This window comes from Delphinapterus leucas, chromosome 14, assembly GCF_059928025.1.
Source record: "Delphinapterus leucas isolate spDelLeu-1000000601 "Yukka" chromosome 14, BTC_Dleu_Yukka2, whole genome shotgun sequence".
NCBI classification, from domain to species: domain Eukaryota; kingdom Metazoa; phylum Chordata; class Mammalia; order Artiodactyla; family Monodontidae; genus Delphinapterus; species Delphinapterus leucas.
This window is the reverse complement of record NC_143142.1, coordinates 2,425,082-2,450,501: the sequence shown is the minus strand read 5'-3', so window position 1 is coordinate 2,450,501 and position 25,420 is coordinate 2,425,082.

Here is a 25,420-nt window from a genome sequence, read left to right as displayed (position 1 = left end):
TGGGGAAGTTAATGGCGCCTGTACCTCTAGACTTTGAGCCAGAGGGGACCCTCCCCTAAAAGGTCCCAGTGTTGACTCATTAATAGACTGGGAGGAATGGCCGTGCCCCCCCTGGAAGGAATGGGGAGCAGAGAAGGTGGAAGAAGCTGGTGGGAGGGGGCAGGTTGAGAGAGTCAATCAAAAACCTGGCAGCAAAGAGGTGAGTGTCTGGCCAGCATAGCACCGGGTCCCAGACATCCATCCGGCTGAGACCCTGGGGACCCCTCCCCCCCGCAAACCAGGCATCCCCCCCAGGTCCTGCGTTCCAGGCTTCCAGCCCCAGAAGCAACCCTGAAATACATCCCCCTGTTTCACACTCACCATATTCATTCTCGTAAAGGAAAACACCAGCCCATGTTTGGTTCATGTCGGAAACATACTCTTCCTCGGTTGTAACCAGAGTTGGCTAAGGATTCAGGAGTCTGGTGAAAATGAACAGAAGAATTCTATGAGAGTTAATTGTCTCTAGTGGAATTTATAATAAATAGGATCTTATATTTTTATTCTTTGTAAGTTGTGTGCTACACACTCGTTTCATCAGTAAAAATTATGATATATGTATATAATGTGTGTATACATGTTATATATATGTGTGTGTACATATACATTTCACCCCAGAGAGCCTGTTATTAAACCTTTTCAAGCAAGAATACTGCACAAGACCCTCTACCTTCGTGGAATTCATGGAATTTTCATTCTTGTGTCAAACACCATGGTGGCAGCATAGGGAGGATGGAAGAGAATTCAGTCTAAAGAAAAATAGGTGGATGTGAGCCGTGATGGGGGAGGTCAGGGAGGAAAAGCATTTAGTGTCAGACGCCCCCACCTGCCCCCCGCCAGAGAAGTCACCCTGACTCTGCAGTCCACCTAACAGTGCAAGCTTGGGCAACTACTGGATCTCCCTAAGACTCAGTTTCCTCATCTGTAAAATGGGAACATAGCATAATCACTCGGAGTCGTCATGGAGATGCATAGTCACTAAAACGTAATTCCTGAGAGCCTGACCCTGAGCTCAGCCCAGTAGGTGCGCTCATCTCATTGACTCTTCCAATATCCCTAGAAACCACCTGTCCATTTTGAATGGGGAAATTGAGGCAGAGGGAGGCGAGGACAATTCGTCTCCATGGCACAGAGCTGCTACAGAGAGGACTTAGGCTCTGAGAGCACAGAGTCAGCACCCACACCCCAGATCTCTGTGCTCAGCTGCCTAGGAAGACGCCCAGCTCAGAAAACGTCCAATAAACGTTACAGGCCAGCTCACTTTCTCTGAACTCTGTCACCTGCCTCCTAAACCCTAAGTCCACAAAAGTGTAAATAAATGTGGCTCATTGGCATTCCAAGAAGGTGCCCGCAGCCCTCTGGGAGAGCCCACAGCAGGAGGAAGAGGATTTTCCCATCAGGCACAGCAGGGAGAGCATCCCTGGCCTCGGCCTCCGGCAGTGTCCCCGGATCGCCACCAGGTGGCGGCATTTGCACGAGTTACACGAAGGCTGGTACAGCCGAAACTCCTAAAGTTGAAGCTTGCTGTTTCCCACTCTGCTTCCTTTGTTCCCTGCACAAGACTCTAGAAGCTCACCAGACCCTGGTGCGCCATGCCCCACACTGTGACCCCTGACAAGTTCCTTTAGTCCCTTGTGGATGCATCTGTCCCCGCCCTCAGAGATCTCCTCCACACTCGCATCTCACGCCCGCCCAACAGCTGGCTCCAAAGGAAGACTCAGGGTCTGCTGTCCAGGGTCACAGATGCCAAAGAGAAGCGTCCGCCCAAGGGCCAGACATGGCTTAGAAAGTAAGACCTGGAGGGGCGGTTGTTAGGAGATCATGCATGCACACACGGACCCCCATGTACACACATGTGCACATGTACACGCATGCAGACACATGCACGCACACACTCTTACGGGTGCACACACACATAAACACACTTGCACACATGAACGCACATATACACACTTTCACACTTTCCAGGTGTGCATGTGCATATGCGTACGCATGCGGACACGTGTACACAATGCACACACGCATGCGTATAGGCAAGGGTGCACATGTGCACGCACACACGCACACGCACACGACCTCCTAAACAGCAGGCAGCATCTCCAGGGTTGAATAAACATTTGCTGAGCGAGTGAAGACACGCACGGGGTCACTGTTGATGCTTCCTCTCCTTCCCAGGGCCTTTGAACCCACCGTTTCCTGGCTTGTTTACTACCTTCTCACCTGGCAAATTCCACTTAGACCAGCTCTGGCAACGTGGGCTCTGCAGGATGCACTGGCCCACAGATGCGTTTAGTGTGGTCCCCTGCGTGCTAACAGTTGTGTGTGTTGTCAACAATTACAAGCTGGGAGATTTCATACACACAAAAGTCCTGTGATCTGGGAGAATCAGAGACCTGGCGAGGTGAGCTGGTGTTTCTACAACCCAGCAGCGGAGCCAGCCAAGCAGAGGCTGTCTCTTGGGACGGGGGTGTGTGTGTGGGGTCACCCTTTCCCACAGGGCAAGTGCCCTTTGTCACACTGGACTTCGTCAGTCACCTGCTTGATGCCGGCAGGCTTTTGAATTTGCAGCTCCTGATTTCCACTTTACTTCCTCTTCCAGGAAGACTGTCGTGAACCCCTACTCCAGTGAGCTTTGTTTGTTTTTTTTTTCTTCCATCAGAGAGAAGATTTGTTTATACAGGCCAACCTCGGAGATACCACTGCATATTTGCTTCCAGGCCACTGCCTAAAGAGAGTCACACGTTTTTTGGTTTCCCTGTGTGTATAAAAGTTATATTTATACTGGACTGTAGTCTATTAACTGTGTAACAGCCTTATGTCTAAAAAGCAATGCACATATCTTAATTTAAAAATCCCTTATTGCTAAAAAATGCTAACCATCCTCTGAGCCTTCAAAAAGTTGTAGTAACCACATCACAGATCATGGAAGTTTAAAATATTGAATCACCAAAATGTGACACAGAGACACAAAGTGAGCAAAAGCTATAGGAAAGACGGCACCGATAAGCACCCGATGCAGAGTGGCCACAGATCTCAATTTGTAAAAAACACGTTATCTGTGAAATGCACTAAAAGGAGGTCTGCCTGTATTTCCTTTCATTTTCTATAAAAAGGACTGATGTAGCCGAGGTCTACTATAGTATCAATCCCCTGCCTACCTGTCTTCTGTTTCCCTTCAGGGACCTGGCAAAGTAGAGGGATGGCCTATTCACAGCAGCGAACATCCCTGGAGTGCCTACACTTCCCAGGCTCTGTTCTAAGTTCTTTCCGAACTCCCAGTTTACATAGAAGGGGACGGGTGCAGAGAGGTTAAGTGACCTGGCAGGGCCAGGGGTCAAACCGAGGCCACACAGGCTCTGAGCCGCTGCGTCAACTTGCTCTATGCCGACCGCAGGTGGACCTGGGGCTACAGGTAGGCAAGGCGGGTGTAGCCCTCATGCAGGGCTCAGATCTACCTAATCATGCTCTGATTTCTCCTGTCCTGAGCAAATCCAGCTCTTCCCGTCCTGGGTGCTTCCTGGGAGCAGGTAACACTTGCATCCTGACTCTTCTCCAAGGCCTCTGGGTGCATCCTCTACAGGCCACATCATCTGATGGGACGCGATCCCTTGCATTCACCCCACTGGCACAATCCGACACCCCCTGGGGTGCCAAGACCCGGCCTGAACGGGGTGCCGCCTATGTTTCTCTTTCCAAGGACCCTGCAGGGGCATCACAGGGAGCGAAGCTCACCTGCCCATTGAAAGGGACTCATATGAATCACCCAGGAAGCCATGCCCAGATGGTGCTTCTCTCTGGACCACCTTCCTTCCATCTGCCCTGTGCTGCCTACCCACCCTGCCCTTGACACTGGAATGAAAATTCCAGAAGGGCAGGGGATCTCATCTAGTACTTTGCCGGTGAATATCTAACAAACAGCTCTCTGGGGGAAAAGGTGTGTATACATCTAAGTGTCATATAAATTTTACTATTATAATGACAGTTTATAAAGAATAATACCATTTACAGAGAAATTAAATTATATTAATAATCTGTTTATATTTAATAATAGATGAATAACAAATTAAATAACAATTTACAAAACATACAATTTACAGAGAATAATAAAATAGTCCTCTATAATTACAGTTTATAAAGAATAATACCATTTACAGAGAAATTAAATTACATTAATAATTTATTTATATTTAATAATAGATGAATAACAAATTAAATAACACAATTTACAAAGCATACAATTTACAGAGAATAACAAAATAGTCCTCTTGATTGTAAGCTCCATAGAACAAGCTGGTTTTCACAGAATAATGTAGCCTGTTTTTGCTGAACGCTTGAATCCTTAGCCAACCTGTGTTTGCCATGGATCTAATCCCACGAACACTGGCTGATGTTTTCGTTGACATTCAGGAGGAAGAATATAAAGCAACGAAGATGCTGAAACAAAGTTCCGATGCCAGAACTTCACTAGTTTGTCAACAGCAAATCTTTGCTGAATCAGATCATCGTTTTCAAACACGAGAATATTTCCTTGATATTTTGGTACTCTTCTCAATGTAAATGTATTTGTAAATTTAACCTGCATGATTAACACTTTTCTCTGTTATGTTCTTAAGTCTAGACAACCAACAAAACAATGAATGAGCCCCGATTCATAGTATTTGCCAGTGACTGTGGTGTAAATACTCCCACCAGGGCCAATTTCAGCCTAACCGCTGAGACATCACCGAATGAGAATTAGGAAGAGGCCCTCGATAGCACAGCATTCGTTTTATTTATTTATTTATTTACTTACTTACTTATTTATTTTTGGCTGTGTTGGGTCTTCATTGCCAGTTGTGGTGAGCAGGGGCTACTCCTTGTTGAGGTGCGTGGGCTTCTCATTGTGGTGGCTTCTCTTGTTGCAGAGCTCGGGCTCTAGGCACATTGGCTTCAGTAGTTGTGGCTCACGGGCTTAGTTGCTCCGCAGCACGTGGGATCTTCCCGGACCAGGACTCGAACTCGTGTCCCCTGCATTGGCAGGGGGATTCTTAACCACTGCGCCACCAGGGACCTCCAGCATCAGTTTTAATCTCACCACATGGATTCAATGGACGGAAATCCCCTGGAGAGAGCAGATAATAGGAAAATGTTAACTAGTTAATAGGAACTAGGAAGTTTGGGTGTTGAGCCCCTTCACTGAAAATATAATTTATTTAATTGTAAGTTGATACCATTTTTTTAAAAAAGTAAGGACTGTGTTTTAAATGGAGTGCAAAATTCCTGAAAATGTAGCTGTTGGCTCTTAGAACCACTCTGAAAGGGCTCCAGTGCCCCCTGGGGTTGGCTTGTGCTGCATCCCTGGCCCCTGACCATCATCTCTTGCATGGTACGCACTCCGTAAAAGCTTGGTCGTTCTGGGCATCCTGGAACCAGAGCATGCAATGTGAGCCCACGTGCCTCAAAACCCATCCTTCCCTCGAAGCTCAGAGAATGTTACTGCAGGAAGAAGACCCACAAAATAATCTCCTCCTGTACTTAAAAAAAAGATCCACAGGAAACCAAGGGTGCACTGGGGCTACTGGAGAAGATGAAGAACCCCCATCCCAACTGGGGCAACTTCACTATTGTCCACTTCCTTTACTGGAGTTCTAGGCTGAAAGACACATGCACACATACATGCAGACATATGCACATGTGTGCACATACATGCTCACACATATACACACACGCTCAAATGCGCGCACGCACACACATGCTCAAATGCGCGCACACACACACACGCTCAAATGCGCGCGCGCACACACACACACACACACGCTCAAATGCGCGCGCACACACACACACACACACGCTCAAATGTGCGCGCGCACACACACACACACACACACACAATACTGATTTGCCCACCAGCTGGGAACACACAGGCTCAGAAGCAGCTAGAGCTCAAGTTTTCATCTTCCCCGGGAACCTGGTCTCCGCCCCACTCCCCCGTCTCTCTCTCCGGAGCTGTGATCTCCATGTTCTCTGCATCTCTGAACCCCCAAATCCCTGACAGCTGATGCTCCCCATTGCTGCCTGCATTTCAACTGCCTGCAGAGCTCACAGTTAATAAGAAACGCGTGGAAGTGTGGGGTGGATGTGATTCCAGCTCACATCTGTGATGGGTGGTCTACCCACGAGGGCATCTATTGTTGCCAGGGTGGAATGCGGGGGCAGAGAAGGGATGAGGGCCAGGGAAGATGAAGGGCCTGGCATCCTTAGGAGAAAAATAAGCTCTCGAGTTAGCCCCTAAAGTAACCAGCACGACCTTCTTATCAGCATTTCTGAGTAGTGATGCTGTTAAGGGCATTGGGCATGCATGCCTTTCTGTCTTACCCCTGCCTTGGGCTGAAGCAAGCAATGCACGAAGGCTGGAATTTCTAAGGCCTGGATCCCTCCAGGTAGTGAATGACCCGGACTCTGGAACAAGGCAGATTAGGGGCAGGAGAGAAGCAACGCCCATCAGCCACGTGTCTGTGGGCAGAAATTCGTGGCTGAGGTCTGCGCTCCCATGGAAGGGACAGCCATGGGTCCAAGAACGGCTCCAGCCTCCCTGGAAGCTGGCAGAGAAGCTTCCAAGGGCTTCGTGAAAAAGGCAGGAAGTTCAAGATCCTTTTAATGAGTTTACTCAGCTTTCGGAATATCAAGTATTTGTTTTCCTAAGACTGGAAAGAAAGGGTCAACAGCTGGCTCCATCCTGGGCAGCCCAGCTGGCTTGTCCTCAATTTGCCTGGGCCTCCAAAGAGCTCACTGTCATCAAAGGCCTCTCGCACCTGAGGCCCCATCACCCGCTGCCTGCGACACAGGGCTTGGTAATCCACTCAAATCCCCAGGCCAAACACTGGCACCAAACAGCCCTGCCCCAATGTCGCTTTGAACTTCCACCCCGGGAGGCGTTCTGGCTTAAGCAGGACGGTCTTTGAAGAGGAAGTCCCTGTCTTCTGTGAGCCGGAGGGGAGGACGGGCCTGGGCAGGGCTGAGGTGCGGATTTGCCCAGCCGGCCCTCCATCCTCCATGGCGTGTCCTGCATCCTCCACCGGCTACCCACCGGCCTTCCCAGGGCTGCTCTATCCCTTTAAGGGCTTCTGTAAGGTTGAATTTTGACATACTTTCAGACGTATGGAAAAATTGCAAGAGTAAAGAGTAGTACACAGGATTCCTGGATACCCTTTATTCAGATACCCTACATCTTAACGTCTTACTATATTTGTTCTCTCTCTCTCTTTCCATATATACACACATGCACATATATATATATGTATAATTTTCCCTTTATCTTTCAACAAATTAATCTCTAATGATACAATTAAACTCATTCTCCTTATAAAAAGCAAACGCGGGCTTCCCTGGTGGCGCAGTGGTTGAGAGTCCGCCTGCCGATGCAGGGGACACGGGTTCGTGCCCCGGTCCGGGAGGATCCCACATGCCACGGAGCGGCTGGGCCCGTGAGCCATGGCCGCTGAGCCTGCGCGTCCGGAGCCTGTGCTCCGCAACGGGAGAGGCCACAACAGTGAGAGGCCCGCGTACCGCAAAAAAAAAGCAAACACGTTCCAGGCCCAGGTAACATCCTGCCTGACCACACCCCCTTCCCACTTGGTCCTCCTGCCATCCTCCACAAAGGACCTTTCCCTCTGCATGCGGGTCATGCACGGGACTGGAATCATGCTGTCTGTCTTCCTGTGCCGTGTTTTCCATCACTCCACACCGTGTTTTTCTGTACCCTGTACCGTGTTTTGTTCACTCAACGATTTATCTCAGAGATCTTGCCAAATTCGTACGTAAAGCCTACTTCATTCTTTCTTAACTGGTGCCATTTTTTTTTCTCATCAGATTGGCCAAAAAATTAAAGTTTGATACTATCAAGTATGAGGGAATGTGTTTGGGAGACGTTCTCATTGGTAGGAGTGTAAATTAGCAGAGAGGCTTTAGGGCAACTTGGCAAACCTACTGCAATTCAAAATGCGTCTGCTGTCTGACCCGCGATTGCAGCTCTCTGGATCTAAGGATAGATGGGGGCTCAGGCACATAGGGGCACGCAGCAGGGCTCACCCACAGCCTGGCTGCATGCCAGCTTAGAAGCTGGGGGATGACGGAGGAGATCATGCCCAAGGTGGTTCTCAGCCCTGGCAGCCCATGAGAACCCCATGCAGGTGCTTTCACAAACAGCCATACTCAGGCCACATCCCCAGTGATTCAGTTTCATTTAGTTTGGGGTGGGATTCGGTCATCAATATTATTTAAACCTCCTAGGTGATTCTGCTGTTCAGCCAGGATGGGGAACCACCACTCTGATGATTGTGGTAAAATGGTGATGGTGGTGATGGTGATGGTGATGATGGTGATGATGGTGATGATGGTGGTGATGGTGATGATGGTGATGGTGGTGATGGTGATGGTGGTGATGGTGATGGTGGTGATGATGGTGATGGTGATGATGGTGGTGATGGTGATGATGGTGATGGTGGTGATGGAGATGGTGGTGATGATGGTGATGGTGATGATGGTGGTGATGGTGATGATGGTGATGGTGATGATGGTGATGATGGTGATGGTGGTGATGGTGGTGATGGTGATGGTGGTGATGGTGATGGTGATGATGGTGATGGTGATGATGGTGGTGATGGTGATGATGGTGATGGTGGTGATGGTGATGGTGGTGATGGTGATGGTGGTGATGATGGTGATGGTGATGATGGTGGTGATGGTGATGATGGTGATGATGGTGATGGTGGTGATGGTGATGGTGGTGATGGTGGTGATGGTGATGATGGTGATGATGGTGATGGTGGTGATGGTGATGATGGTGGTGATGGTGATGGTGGTGATGGTGGTGATGGTGATGGTGATGATGGTGATGGTGGTGATGGTGATGATGGTGATGGTGATGATGGTGATGGTGATGATGGTGATGGTGGATGGTGGTGATGGTATGATGGTGATGGTGATGGTGGTGATGGTGATGGTGGTGGATGGTGGTGATGGTGGTGATGGTGATGATGGTGATGGTGGTGATGGTGATGAGGTGGTGATGGTGATGATGGTGATGGTGATGATGGTGATGGTGGTGGTGGTGATGGTGGTGATGGTAATGATGGTGATGGTGATGATGGTGATGATGGTGATGATGGTGATGATGGTGATGGTGATGATGGTGATGGTGGTGATGGTGGTGATGGTGGTGATGGTGATGATGGTGATGGTGGTGATGGTGATGATGGTGGTGATGGTGATGATGGTGATGGTGGTGGTGATGGTGGTGATGGTGATGGTGGTGATGGTGATGGTGATGGTGGTGATGGTGGTGATGGTGGTGATGGTGGTGATGGTGATGATGGTGATGGTGGTGATGGTGATGATGGTGGTGATGGTGATGATGGTGATGGTGATGATGGTGATGATGGTGATGGTGATGGTGGTGATGGTGGTGATGGTGATGATGGTGATGATGGTGATGATGGTGATGGTGATGATGGTGATGATGGTGATGGTGATGATGGTGATGATGGTGATGATGGTGATGATGGTGATGGTGGTGATGGTGATGGTGATGATGGTGATGATGGTGGTGAGGTGATGGTGGTGATGGTGATGATGGTGATGGTGGTGATGGTGGTGATGGTGGTGATGGTGATGATGCTGGTGATGGTGATGATGGTGATGGTGATGATGGTGGTGATGGTGATGATGGTGATGGTGATGGTGGTGATGGTGATGGTGATGATGGTGGTGATGGTGATGATGGTGGTGGTGATGGTGGTGATGGTGATGATGGTGATGGTGATGGTGGTGATGGTGGTGATGGTGATGGTGATGATGGTGATGATGGTGGTGATGGTGATGATGGTGATGGTGATGATGGTGATGGTGATGGTGATGATGGTGATGATGGTGATGATGGTGATGGCGATGATGGTGGTGATGGTGATAGTGATCCCTCCTGACCTCTGGTTGGTAGCCAGCCAAAGTGGTACCTTCTTTATGTGACTAGACCTAGTGGTGACTTCTGAAACCCACCTTCCTGTTGGTGGGAGGGGTGGCAGTCTCCCGGTAGGCCAGCACTGCAGCACTGGGGGAGCCCACCCACCAGGCCTTCCAATGACTTTGCAAGAACCTAATCCCCTGTGTTCAATCCCTTCCTGCTCAAGATAGCTGGAAGAGTTTCCATTCCCTACGACCGAATCTGGACTGATAAGCTTCCTCTCCCACCACCCACCACGTCTCAGCCTTACTGACACAGGTCTCCCCCTTTCTGCAGTAACACGGCGTTTGCCCAGTGCAGGTCTGTGTTACTCCTTCCTGGAAATCCTATAAGAGCAGTCTTTGGAATCACCTTGCCTCTGGCTCTCCACATTATACTTCCAGCCCCTGCGAGGCCTCGAAAATCCCATATGTTCCTCCTCTGGTTGGGTTCACAGCTGCTGAGGAAGAGGATTTAAACATTTAAAGAGTTGACTTATCGCCAAAGCCCACGACTGACGTTTGTTATCACCTGTTGGGGCTTCGTCTTAAGAGCTTAAGGTACGTTAATTCATTGCATTGTTCTAAGAACCTTTTGAGGTAGGTACAAGTATCATCCCCACTTCTTATGAGGAGTCTGAGAAACAGAAGTGATAAGTGATGGGACTTCACGTGTATTTAAGGGAGAGGTGGGTCTAGGAGTCAAGATCAGGCCTTGTCACAGCAAAGAAGGGAATTCATTTTATATCACGGCCCACACACATCAAATGAAGCAGACATCTCATTAACTGACACACTTAGCATGTATTTTGCACTAGGATATTTTCTGATTGATTCTTTTCTATCTTATTGATTTTATTCTAGTCCATTTTATCCAATTCTGCTCTGTTCAGTACAATCTATTCTGTTAATGCGCCGTAGACTCTGATACTGTCTATTCTATTCCAACTGTATCCCATCCTCTTCTCATCTCTTCCAGTTTTTCCTTCTTAACTGGGATTCTAAGAGAAGTAAGCCCTGGCCCCAGCCATCCACTGTACATAAATAATTAACTTCCCCTAGGCACCTCCAAGGGCACTAGTTGTGTTCCATCCTTGAGAGACTTGAGGAAATGTTTGCAGATCATTTTCGATGATCAAATAAGAAAGACTGGTTTGGAGTCTAAAGTGACTTCACACCACTACTGGGTCACTCATTCCATCTGCCCTTCAGCCTCTTAGGTATGTAACAGAGTCCCACCCAGGCAGGGCTAACATGTCAATACACCTCAGGTTTTCGCAGCCCTGTTTGAGCATTTGTTTGCTTTTTTTTTTTTTTTAACATACCCGGAGTTCCCCAAATTGATTGGCCTCCATCTCTGTCAACCTCCAAGGTGCTGACCCCTCCCTCAACATTTTCCATGGCTCCCTGCTTCTCACAGAGTAAAGTGCAGTCTCCGCATTTTGATGTGTAGGATCCTTCATGGCTCAGCTTCTAGCTGCCCCCGTTGCCACTGCCATTCCTCCTCTCTGTCCCCTGACCACACTGCTGCTTCCTCCAGGTTTCCCTCAGGGACTGCACCTGGGCTTCCATGTCCGGCTCTGGCAGCCCTTCTCTCCACACCCTTTATGCCCCAGGTTACTCCCCAGGGGGAAGGGGTGGCTGTTTGTCTGTCCTTCTGAAGCCATTTAAGCATCATCCCGAGGCCGTGTGAGGCAGACCAGGTGCTGGGCACTGGAGATGCTGCAATGAAAAAACAAGTCCTGGTCTTTATGCTCACGGAGCTCAGTCTCATTAAAGAATATTCATGATCGATAACATCTTTATGTGGCACTTATTAGGTGTCAGATATTGCTCACAACACTTTACAAACATGTGCTCGCTGAATGAGGGCAGAGGCACAGAGAGGGTGAGTCATTTGCCAAAGGCCACACAGCTTTTGAGTGGTCAAGCTGCAACTGAACTCCTGCTGTCAAGCTCCACAGCTCATGCTCTGAAACATTTAGTTAAAAACCAGAGTCTGCACACAAAGGAGAAGTACAGAGACAATCCCAGGATCTTGACATGGTCTGTGTACTCAGGAGAGGATTTTCTCTGTCTGTACTCTGCCCCAGGTGGATTCTGTCCAAATTTATTTACTGATGACTCCAAATTTATTTCTCAGACCCGTTTATGCAGGTACCTCCTTGATATTCCCGCTGAGATGCCTAATCGGCCCCTCAAACTTTACCCGTCACCCCCAAACTCATCTTCCCCACACTCATTCCCCTCCTCCACCCTCATCCTAGAACCAACAGCCTGATCCTTCCCGTAGCTCGGCCCCCAAGTCCCAGCACCATCCACCTCGCCTCCCTCTTGTGTGCACGTGGGACCCATCAGCAGGATTACACCCAGCATCCCACATACCTGCTTTCTGCTAGCACTGGTCCAGCCTCAGGGCCTCTCGTCAGACTCTGCCCAAGTCCTAACTGGGCTCCCAGCTTCCTTTCTCAGTTTCTTTCCAACACAGCAGCTACAGGCTCCTACTAGGATGCACATCAGAGAATGCCACTCTTCTGCTCAAAACCCTTCCAGGCTCAAGCAAACACATGCACACGCGTGCTCACAGCATCGCTATTCACAGTAGACAGAAGATGCAGGCAGCCCGTGTCCCTCTACAGACGGATGAATAAGCAAGCTCGGTATATGCCCACGCTGGAATATTATTTGGCCATAAAAAAAGGAACAAGTGACTGATTCATTCGACGACATGGATGAACCTCAAAACCATTTTGCTAATGAAAGCACCCAGTCTCAAAGGGTCACCTATTATATGAAGCCATTGGTATGAAATGTCCAGAATGGATGAATCCATAGAGACAGACAGCAGGTTGATGGTGGTCAGCGTCTGGGGGAAGAGGAATGGGGTTTCCCTTTAAGGTGATGGAAATATTCTGGAACTTGAGAGAGTGGTGGTTGCGTGACATTGCGAATATACTACATATCAGTGAATTGTTCACTTTAAAATGGCTAATTTCATATTATGTGAATCTCACCTCAATAAATTATTATTTAAAAAACTCTCAATAGCAGAAACTAACACACCATTGTAAAGCAATTATACTCCAGTAAAGATGTTAAAAGAAAATTTAAAATAAATAAATAAATAATAAGTAAATAAATAATAAGTAAATAAATACCACTCAATGGCTCACTATTGACCTCAGAGAAAAGTTCAAGTCCTGGCAGTGCTCCCAGGCTCTGGACCTTGGCCTCACTGCCCTTACCTCTTGCTCTGGGCCCTTGTCCACTCCTGGATCCCTCCAGGTAGTGACACCTAAAGGCCCTCTACCCCGCTTCTACCACAGTGGCCTCCACTCCTCCAACAGGCCAGGCATGCTCCCTGCCCAGGGCTTTTAATTTCTCTTCCATTTTTGTGGACTCTCTTGTCTGAGCACCTACTTACGGCTCCTCTCGCCTCCGGTGGGTCTGTACTTGTGTCTCACCTTCTCCGACCACTGTATTTAAAGTGGCAGCTTCCCATGTGGTGCTCCTGTATGCTCCATGCCTTAGTCCCCAACACCCTCCTCGTCAGCACACAGCTCTTTCCTTACCACTCCTGGTGACAGTCTCCTCCACCCGAAGAGTGCTTCTGTGAGGGTAGAGATTTTTGTCTCAGAGTTTTGTTTTTGCTTGTGTTCATTGCTGTATTCCCAGCATTTAGTTCAGGGCTGGGCAGGCCTTCTCTGTAGAGGTTAAGATAATAAATATTTTTGGCAATTCAGACCCACATGTTTCTGCTGCAGCTACTCCATTCTATGGCAGTAGCTCCAAAGCACCCACAGACAGTGTATAAATGAAGGAGCTTGGCTGTATGCTAATGAAACTTTATTTGTAGACACTGAAATTTGAATTTCATATAATTTTCATACATCACGAAATATTCTTCTTCCTTTGACTTTTTTTCCCAACTAGTTAAAAATGGAAAAATAATTCTTAGCTGGTGGGCCATGTGGAAACATGTAGCCATCTGAATTTAGCCCTCAGGCCATAGTTTGCTGACCCCTGATCTAAAACAGAGACTGGCGCATAGTAGGTGCTCAATAAATATTTGATGAATGAGTGAACGAATGAATGAGTGAAGTGACTTTTGGTTTCAGATGTGAGGGATAAGGAGGATTAACCAGGTAAGGATGAGAGAGAACCAGTGAGATGGAGGGAACAGGATGGGAAAAGTGCTGATACAGAAAGGAAAGCAGCTCATTCCAGAGCTTGAGGAAGCTCAGGGTGGCTGGAGTAGAGAAAGCTGAGTGCCGAGGATGAGGGTAGAGAGGTAGCAGGGCCTTGGCGTCCCTTTGTTTGTGGCCGTTGTCACAGTGGGTCTGGGTAGTGAAGACTAATGCTGATCCAGAGTTTACCTGTGCCAGGTACACTTATACATTCCTCGACAATCACTTTGTCCTCCCAGCCCTCCAGTGAGGCAGGCACCATTCTTATCCTCAGTAGACAAATGTAGTAATTGAGGCACAGAGAAGTTAGGCCAAGTGCCCAAGGTCACACAGATTGTAAGCAGCTGAGCTAGGATTCAAACCCAGGCAGTCTGCCTCCAGAGCCATTCTCCCAAGTGCTGGGGTCTCACAGACGAGTAGGATTGCCATAGTTAACAGATAAAATATAGGACCCACCGTTAAATACAAATTTCAGGTAAACAAGGAATAGTATTTTAGTATAAGTATGTCCCGTACGCTATTTGGGACATACTTATGCTAAAATTATTTCCATTGTTTATCTGAAATTCAAATTTAACCAGATGTTGTGTATTTCATCTGGCAATTCTATGGCACAGCCTGAGGCGAGCAGAGCTCAGTAAGTGCTGAGCATATGAGGACGGGACTCTCTCTTGTCAGCCTGGCCCGTTGTGCTCCCAAGGATGCCAGCAGTGGAAAGTGCGGGCATCCAAAGTGTGGGGCGGCAGGATCACATTTAATGACCTAGGAGATGCTTAGCGAAAAGGAGCAAAGCTGGAGACGGGGGACCGTACAGAGAGCCCTCGGATGCCGCACCTACTTGCGGGCACCCTGGCTGAGAGTCAGACACCCTGGTCCCTCTGGAATTCTCCACGATGGGCCACTTCTCGCACTCAGGGTGAGAATCAGAGGCCGCTTGGTGGCCTGCACAGAACCGGGCAACAGGCCAGAGGGGCACAGCCCACCCACCCTCCAGCTGTCTATCGGGCACAGTAGCTGCTAATTCAGAGGAAAACTCACGCTGGGCAGCTCAGGTCTTCATCAGGGAGACAAGGAAGAATGCTTCTCTGCTGCTTCTTTCTCTCCTGCTACAAAGAGGGCTGAGGGCAGTGGGTGAGCTGCGGTCACTACCCAGAACACTGGCAGGCTGTCCCAGCTCACCTGGCTTCTGGATTAAAAGTTATGGGGGACAGAGGCGACCTTTGTGAACCTTCAATGCAACAGACGTCTCTTCTGGGAGCAGAGCCTTTGTTAGTGAATTTATCAATGCACTCCTTGAATCCACCCTATTCCACTTGCTAATAAGAACAATTTTTGCCCAAACTTACAACTGTTGAACAGTATTGGGGAAAGAGTGTCAGGTGTTGCCTGGGGAAGTGGCAAGCTATCAATTCCAGTGTTTTCCCATCACGAGGACCCTGGTGATAAGTTTGGGCCCTGGGTTTTGAGAGGGCTGCTAGGAAGCCAGCGTTTATGTAGACCGAAGTGGCTTAAACCTTGAAAAAGCTGGAAACTATTATGTGTATCTGTGGGAACCAGGCAGGTGCATGATTCAAGCGGACTTGATGTGTTACAATAGGGATTAGTGAGGCCCCATCTAAAAGGGGAGGCCATTGGTGAAAGTATGCCAGATCTTCCAACTTTTCAAGTAAAGTTGGAAATCTAGATTTTTTACAATGTAAATTCTCCTAAATTGTAAATATTGTCAACTATATTTTTAAAGAAAGCAATGTATGGGACTTCCCTGGTGGTCCAGTGGTGAAGACTCCACGTTTCCATTGCAGGGGGCGTGGGTTCAATCCCTGGAGGGGGAACTAAGATCCCGCATGCTGCACAGCATGGCCAAAAAAAAAAAAAAAAAAATTTAAAAAGCAATGTAATATCATATGGGAAAACAGAATGCATCTGTGGGCCAGATTTGACCTAGGGACTGCTAGCTTGTGATTTTTTATTCAATTATACTGCTGTCTCTGGGTATAGCAAGAGCCATGACTACAATTCAATGGTGTGTTGGGAGATGTGAGAAGCCGTGGATAATAACACGCACACACACACACACAGGTGCACACAATGAGAAAAGTTGGGTTGGAGAAATTTTATTCAAAATTGAGCAATCAGAAAATCTAGAAGGAAGGTATTATATTCCAGAGTCCATGATTAACCCTAACTGCAGGCTAACTTGTAATGAGCACTTACTGTGTGCCAGGCTGGACTCTTGAGATTTTATATGCATCCATCCCATCCTGAGGAGCATCCTGAAAGGTAAGCGCTGTTATTATCAGCCTCCTTTTGAAGATGGGGAAACTGATTTAGATTTTCACTGGCCAGGCACCTCCATCCACTTCTTAGAAGTGCGGAGGGAGGGAGGAGTTGCTGAGAAACTCACACGGGGGATGTTCTGATCCAAAGGATGCTACTGTCTCCCTCCGTGAAAGGCACTGACCCGGCCCAGGGCACCCTGAATGCCAGCGCATGTGACACCCACACCCTCTCCTTCCACGAACTTCTGAAAGCTGGTTGTGTACGTTTCCAAACGTGTTTAGGCCAGCTGTATCTGTTGCTGTCAGCGCACGATTTAATAAAACGTAATCTCAACTGGTGAACTGTGAACGCAAAATTGTTTCTGTGAAAAATACTTGGCATACTTTGGAAAAATTTAATCAAAGCAGGTCACAAAAAAAGATGGCCTTCAAAGTCAATGTGGACCAGACAACTGAAATCTTTGGGTGATAAATCACGAAATGCATAAAAGAATCCTGGGCTTGGGTTGCTCCTGAGATGCCTTTGTGACCTCACTGCACTTTACAGAGACACATGTGCCTTCTGGACATGGTTTTGCAACAAAGAAAGTGGAACGCCTGTCAGAAGGCTCCCGCTGAAGAACTCATTCTTGCACTGAATTATTAGCAAATAAATGCACATTTCCTTTCTTTGCTGCGCTGCATGGCTTGTGGGATCTTCGTTTCCTGACCAGGGATCGAACCCGCACCCCCTGCAGTGGAAGTGTGGAGTCTTAACCACTGGACTGCCAGGGAAGTCCCACATTCCATATTTTTAAGTTAAAAGAAAATATTTCTGTCTCTGTGTGTTAACTCATTATCACTGTTCTAAAGTCATCAGTTACTTTCCAAAGTTTCCACAACTGAGATAATGTGATTCTGATGTGGGCGACATAAATTACTTTTGAAATTCACAAAGTCTACATTCGGGCAGACCTCGTTTTATTGCCCTTCCCAGATACTGAGTGTCTATAAATTGAATGTTTGTGGCAACCCTGCATCAAGCTTATTGGTGCCACTTTTCCAACAGCATTTGCATACTTCATGTCTCTGTGTCACATTTTGGCAATTCTCACATTTCAAACTTTTTCATTATTATTATATGTGTTATGGTGATCTGTGATCAGTGATCTTTGATGTGACCGTTGCAAAAAGATTATGACTTACTGAAGGCGCAGAGTATAGCTAGCATTTTTTTAGCAAAAAAAGATTTTTAAATTAAGGTGTGAACATTTTTTAAGACATAATGCTATTACACAGTCCACAGAATACAGTATAGTGTAAACACAACTTTTATATGCACTAGGACACCAAAAAATTTGTGACTCGTTTTATTGCGGTATTTGCTTTATTGCAGGGGTCTGGAATGGAACCTGTAATATCTCCAAGGTCTGCCTGTTTAAGCAAAAAGGAGGCTCCTTGATCTTCTGTCACCAGTGCACAGTGGGAGAATTTACTGCATAACTGGGTTTCTGTTACTCCATCATTTCGTCCCCTCTTCTCCCATGTACATTTTCACTGCATCGTTTTCATCCTCCTGGTTTCCCCACCTAGCCAGCTCCGCCTGCGTACCTTTCACCCACCCACCTGCACAGTTGGCTTGTGATCAGGACACAAGATGCATCTAGGCAATACGTACTGATTTGAAGAGCAAACGCTCAGTTTGCAAGGAAAAACCCTCTGCCCCAACTGAATCTCATTAAAAACACTGAAAGGGGCAAGTTGGCTAACTGTTTTCTCAGATATCCTCTGGGGGGAACTGTCTCAAAGAATATTAACTAAATCCACAACTTTTTTTTAATTTAATTTTTATTTCATATTGGAGTCGAGTTGATTTACAATGTTATGTTCGCTTCAGGTGTACAGCAAAGTGATTCAGTTATACAGATACATTCTTTTTTTTTCTGCGGTACGCGGGCCTCTCACTGCCGTGGCCTCTCCCGTTGCGGAGCGCAGGCTCCGGACGGACGCCCAGGCTCAGCGGCCATGGCTCACGGGCCCAGCCGCTCCGCGGCATGTGGGATCTTCCCGGACCGGGGCACGAACCCGCCTCCCCTGCATCGGCAGGCGGGCTCTCAACCACTGCGCCACCAGGGAAGCCCTGTATCCATTCTTTTAAAAATTCTTTTCCCATTTACTTTACTACAGAATACTGAGTATAGTTCCCTGTGCTCTACAGGAGGTCCTTGTTCATTATCTATTTTATATAGAATAGTGTGTATATGTTAATCCCAACCTCCTAATTTATCCCTCCCACAACCTTTCCCCTTTGGTAACCATAAGTTTGTTTTCGAAGTCTGTGAGTCTGTTTCTGTTTTGTAAATAAGTTCCTTTGTATTTCAAAAAGTCTATAAACAATACATGCTGGAGAGGGTGTGGGAAAAGGGAACCCTCCTACACTGTTGGTGGGAATGTAAATTGAAGCAGCCACTATGGAGAACAGTACGGAGGTTCCTTAAAAAGCTAAAAATAGAGCTACCATATGATCTGGCAATCCCACTCCTGGGCATATACCTGGAGAAAACCATAATTTGAAAAGATTCATGCACCCCAATATTCACGGCAGCACTGTTTACAATAGCTAAGACATGGAAGCCACCTAAGTGTCCATCAGCAGAGGAATGGATAGAGAAGATGTGCTACGTATATAACACAATGGAATATTATTCGGCCATAAAAAAGAATGAAAATATCGTTTACAGCAACATGGATGGACCTAGAGATTATCATACTGAGTAAGTCAGACAGAGAAAGACAAATATCCTAGGATATCACTGATATGTAGACTCTAAAAAAATCACACAACCTTCTTCAGTATTAGCCTGGGAACATATCACCTGCCAGTCATCTGGGACAACATTCCAACGTCCATCTTCAGACTTCAAAAGTCCTCCCTTTGGATCTTGCTGTGGACTCAGGTGGCACTTGGGACCATAGTGATTCAGATACACAGAGCAAATAATGATATATTCTAGGAAAATCGGGAGGGGTCCCCACTTTTTCCTTCTGCTCTCTGTCCTGCTGATCAAGACGTGGGTAACCTGACTTTTCCATCCAAACAAGCTTGAGATGAACGTAGCTCAGACGCCACAGTCCAAAACAACCTAAAGACAGTTTTTAAAGAAATACATAGACGAAAATTTCATTAAGAATGAGATTGAGCACAAAACCAGAAATATAGATCAATGGAACAGGATAGAAAGCCCAGAGATAAACCCACACGCATATGGTCACCTTATCTTTGATAAAGGAGGCAAGAATATACAGTGGAGAAAAGACAGCCTCTTCAATAAGTGGTGCTGGGAAAACTGGACAGCTACATGTAAAAGAATGAAACTAGAACACTCCCTAACACCATACACAAAAATAAACTCAAAATGGATTAAAGACCTAAGTGTAAGACCGGACACTATAAAACTCTTAGAGGAAAACATAGGCAGAACACCTCATGACATAAATCACAGCAAGATCCTTTTTGACCCACCTCCCAGAGAAATGGAAATAAAAACAAAAATAAACACATGGGACCTAATGAAACTTAAAAGCTTTTGCACAGCAAAGGAAACCATAAACAAGATGAAAAAACAACCCTTAGAATGGGAGAAAATATTTTCAAACAGAGCAACTGACAAAGGATTAATTTCCAAAATTTACAAGCGGCTCATGCAGCTCAATAACAAAAAAACATACAACCCAATCCAGAAATGGGCAGAAGACCTAAATGGACATTTCTCCAAAGAAGATATACAGACTGCCAACAAACACATGAAAGGATGCTCAACATCATTAATCATTAGAGAAATGAAAATCAAAACTACAATGAGATATCATCTCACACCAGTCAGAATGGCCATCATCAAAAAATCTACAAACAGTAAATGCTGGAGAGGGTGTGGAGAAAAGGAAACCCTCTTGCACTGTTGGTGGGAATGTAAATTGATACAGACACTATGGAGAACAGTATGGAGGTTCTTTAAAAAACTAAAAATAGAACTACCATACAACCCAGCAATCCCACTACTGGGCATATACCCTGAGAAAATCATAATTCAAAAAGAGTCATGTACCAAAATGTTCATTGCAGCTCTATTTACAATAGCCAGGACATGGAAGCAACCTAAGTGTCCATCGACAGATGAATGGATAAAGAAGATGTGGCACATATAGACAATGGAATATTACTCAGCCATAAAAAGAAAGGAAATTGAGTTATTTGTAGTGAGGTGGATGGACCTAGAGTCTGTCATACAGAGTGAAGTAAGTCAGAAAGAGAAAAACAAATACCGTATGCTAACACATATATATGGAATGTAAAAAAAAAAAATCGTTCTGAAGAAACTAGAAGCAGAACAGTAATAAAGAGGCAGATGTAGAGAATGGACTTGAGGACACGGGGAGGGGGAAGGGTAAGCTGGGACAAAGTGAGAGCGTGGCATGGACATATATACACTCCCAAACGTAAGGTAGATAGCTGGTGGGAAGCAGCCACATAGCACAGGGAGATCAGCTCAGTGCTCTGTGACCACCTAGAGAGGTGGGATAGGGAGGGTGGGAGGGAGACGCAAGAGGGAGGGGATATGGGGATCTATGTATATGTATAGCTGATTCACTTTGTTATATAGCAGAAACTAACACACCATTGTAAAACAGTTATACTCCAATAAAGATGTTAAAAAATAAATAGATAAATAAATAAATAAACAAACAAAAAGAATGAGATTAAGAACATCCAAATCAAAAGGGTTCAGGGTGTTAAAAATCAAGGGGAGACATAAAATTCTGTCATTTCTACAGCGCCTTTGTGCCAGTTAGGAAAACACACCCCTCGGGGCTGATTCAGCCACTCTGATGTGAGGGTTAGCTAGCGAACTGTGGTAGGTCTGGATTAGAAGGAAGTACCCCTTCTCCAGTTTCCTTGACTAGTGCCCTTATGCAGTGTGCAACCTGCCCAACAGTACATAGCAGCCCTGAGTAATAGGAATTTCAGCTTCCTCTTCCAGCTCATGGAGCTTTGTGAAATCAGGGTCACCTGAAAGTCCCCTCTTGCCTTGTGGCTCCACAACCTCAGAGGTCCCTTAGAGTCACTGAGATTCAGAATGTCTGGATGGCAGGCCCAGCCCTGCCCGTCCTGCTCAGGTTTCACGTTGAAGCCACAGTTATAAACATGGGACAACACTGGAAGTTCTCCTTTGCTCTGAATTCTCTAGTCTTTTATTTTCAGGGTTTTTTTTTTTTTCTGATTAAAATGTTAAGAAAGAACCCGACATAGGTTCAACTCATCGTTTTATTTCAATCACCAAGTTATTGATCAAAATGAAAAAAGAGCTTCGCACAAAATAAAAGAGTTCGATTACTGCTGTGTTTGTGGCAGACAGGATGGAGAGAAAATAAACCAATGTACGGGACTCGGAGGCAGTGGTGTCCTCCAAACGGCTCACACAAGCTCACAGAAGCCAAATGTTAAATTTTTAGGAATTTTGTGAGCCGGCTGACAGCACGTTGGCAGCTTGAACTCGGCCGCGGTCGGAGTATCTGCACTGCAGGGATTGGCAAGTGCTTCCAAGGAGGGTGCTTGTTTTGCCAGCCCATCCCTGACTCAGGGTCAGAATACAGGCTGAGGGTCAGAATGCCTAGGTCCTGGTTTCGGTTGTGCCATGAATTAGTCATGGGGCAGCTCTCCTTCGTCATGTTTAAGATGGGAAGAGAAGTCATTGACGTTCCCTGCAACACAGAATTGCTGTCAGAAGCCAATCAGAGGCGGCTCTTTGTTTGTTCATTTTTTGTTTTAACTTAAAAGATGTATAGAAAGGAGGGTAGGGGATGTGTTTTGAAAGAGGTGTCCCCAGAAAGTCTGAGAGTGAGCCCCCAAACCCTGGAACTTCTCAAGACAAACCCGATTTCTCTGGCTGCAACACGGCCCGTCTGCACTGCTGCCTGGACATCCAGGCACACGCTGCCCTGCCTTCCTTCTGCTCTCGCTGAGGCCCCGTCCCTGAGGGCTAATTAAAGCAGAGGTTCTCAGACACTGTCAGCCAGACCGAGCAGCGTCAGCGGCTTGGAAGGACCCGGGATGGAGGTGACCTTGGCGGATCTCCAGCCACAGGGTCCTGGGTTTGGTTCACCCTCCCCAACCTGTTTCTTTTTGTTGTTTTTTTTTCAGTACGCGGGCCTCTCAGTGCTGTGGCCTCTCCCGCTGCGGAGCACAGGCTCCGGACGCGCAGGCTCAGCGGCCATGGCTCACGGGCCCAGCCGCTCCGCGGCATGTGGGATCTTCCTGGACCGGGGCACGAACCCACGTCCCCTGCATCGGCAGGCGGACTCTCAACCGCTGCGCCACCAGGGAAGCCCCAACCTGTTTCTTTATCTTCAAGACGGGAAAAGATGACCTAAGTCAGCATGCCTGTCATCCAGAGCACGTGGTGCGTGTCACGGAGCGCACTGCACCCCTGGCGGCTCTGGGATGCGGTCTGGTTTGGAGGAGGGCCTGCTCCATCCGGCTCCTCCATTTCCACTGAAAGCCCTCGGCCGGCATCCTCTGTCTCTTGGTTTTAATTCTGAGAAGTTGGCAGTTTTGAGGCTGGAAAGGAAGGTGAGGAAATGCTACCTTTTATCATCCCAGTGATGGCTCACGGAACAGAGCTTACGGAGACACTGAGGCATGGGGGGTGGGTAGGTGAGGAGGGAGGGGGTAACCCACCACCTGCCTCAGGGAAGGGGCCCACCCACAGGGAGGGGACCCGGCCCAGGGATTCTGCCGGCACGCCCGCCTCTTAGAGTGATTGAGCTCCATGGTTAGGGCGACTGCACCCCAGAGTCAGCCCCTCACAGGAGCAAACAGAGCTTCAAGCTCCCACAAGCCCCCTGGGGGTCCCCTGCAGCCACGCCCCCCGAGATGACCACTGTTCTGACTCTGTCACCATGAGTCATCCCCACCCGTGAACCGCGCACCAGTGGAAGCACACAGGACATTCTTTCGCTTCCGGCTTCGTTTCCCAGACTTGGTGTGAGTGAGATTCATCCACGCGTGTCGGCAGCTGAGGACCTCAGTCTCCCTGCCCTTTGTGCAGACACGCCGCAATTGATCCACCCATTCTAATTCCCTATGGGTATCTGTGTCGTTTCCAGGTGGCGCTCGGATGTATACGTTTGTTGGGGCTGCCTAACAAAGAACCACAGGCTGGGTACCTGACAGGGGCAAAAATTTGTTTTCTCACAGTTCTGGAGACCAGAAGAGCCAGATGAAGCTGTTAGTGGGGTTGATGTCTCCTGAGGATATGAGGGAGAGTCTGACCCTGGCCGCCTCCTTGGCTTGTAGACAGCCGTCTTCTCCCTGTGTCTTGCATCATTTCCTCACTGTCACTGTCAAAGGTCGCTGTCCCTGTCTCTGCATATGCAAATTTCCCCGTATTATAAGGACCCCGGTCATATTGCATTAGCGTCCACAGTAATGACCCCACTTAGCTTGATTCCCCCCGTACAGACCCTGTCTCCAAATCAGATCGCATTCCGAGATTCTGAGGGTTGTGATTTCAACATATAAATTTGGGGGGTGGGGAACACGACAGGCCTCTCACAAATCAGATGGCCACGGGTCCTTGTAGATTTTCTCTGGTGAACATATATGTGCCCTTCTGTTGGGTGATGAGTCTGTTTTGAGTTGAAAATCGTGGTTGTTTCCATTTTAAAAGAAGCTTTAAAAGATGTCAGCTCCACCTAGGATGCAAGGCTATAAACCTGGGCGCTCAAGGAGAGGCCAAAGCCTTAACCCACAGACGCTGGGTCACACAGATGCTTGGAAAATTCTGGGCTGCAGAGCTTTGCATCTGATTGGGCATGAAATCCTTTAAAAATAGCTAAAATGTATTGAGTGCTGGCTAGGGGGTAGGCACTGTGCTAAGTGCTTTACACCCAGTAGCTCCCTGCCTGTCTGGAGACCGATGAAGACACTGAAGGTCAGAGAGGCTAAGCATCATGCCTGAGGTCACACAGCAAGGGAGCGGCAGAGCAAAGACTTGAACTCGGGTCTGTCTAACTCTAAGCCTGTGCCCTTAACCTTGGCCATGATGTCCTTACTTCCACAGGTAGCAGGAAACTGACTGCAAGAAAAGAACACCCAACTCAAAAAGGCATAAGTAGTTGGATACTTATTATTTCACATTATAAAAGACCACAAGCAGACTCAGGGTTGGTCGTCTCAGTGGAGCAGGAACCACCAGGTTCTTTGCATCGTCCTCAGCGTGTTGGCTTCTATCCTCAGATTTGCAAGATGAGGTTGCAAGATGGCAGCTCCAAGAAGCATCACCTCAACCAACATCTTCCGAAGGTCTGAAGGGGAGAGGTCCATCTGTGGGTGTAGGAACTTGACCCCGTGGTCCGGCGAGTCCATGGCAAGTCCATGGCTTTGAACCCAGGTGGCCTGCATCCAGGGCCACCCTTTCAACACTAAGCCTAACATATGGCTCCTGTTAACACCGTGTTTCCTTAATCAGTTCTGTTTTCAACCAGAATCATAACATCTCATAGTGATATCATGCACGCATTTGTCTAAAATATGGTTTGTGCAGTAAGTGATAATTCCACAGAACTACTGGCCCAACTGGCACAAAAGATGCCCCGTGAAAATCAGACTCTCTGAGTTCAAACCCAGATTTGAAACTCCCTGGCTGGGTGACGTGGGAAAGCCACTGAAGCCGTCTGTATTGTATTTCCCTTATCTCTAAAAGGAGCATAAGCTCACGCACGCCCCGCCAACCTCAGAACTCAGCCAAGAACCTCAAGCGTGACAATGCACAGGGTCACGCTGGAGAGCTCAGGCCAGCTTTCCAGGGCTGGTCACTGCAGTGACTAATGCTGCCCTACTTCCACTTAGTGTTGGGAGATGAATGAAAAGCCACACACACACACACCCCCCACCCATAAAGG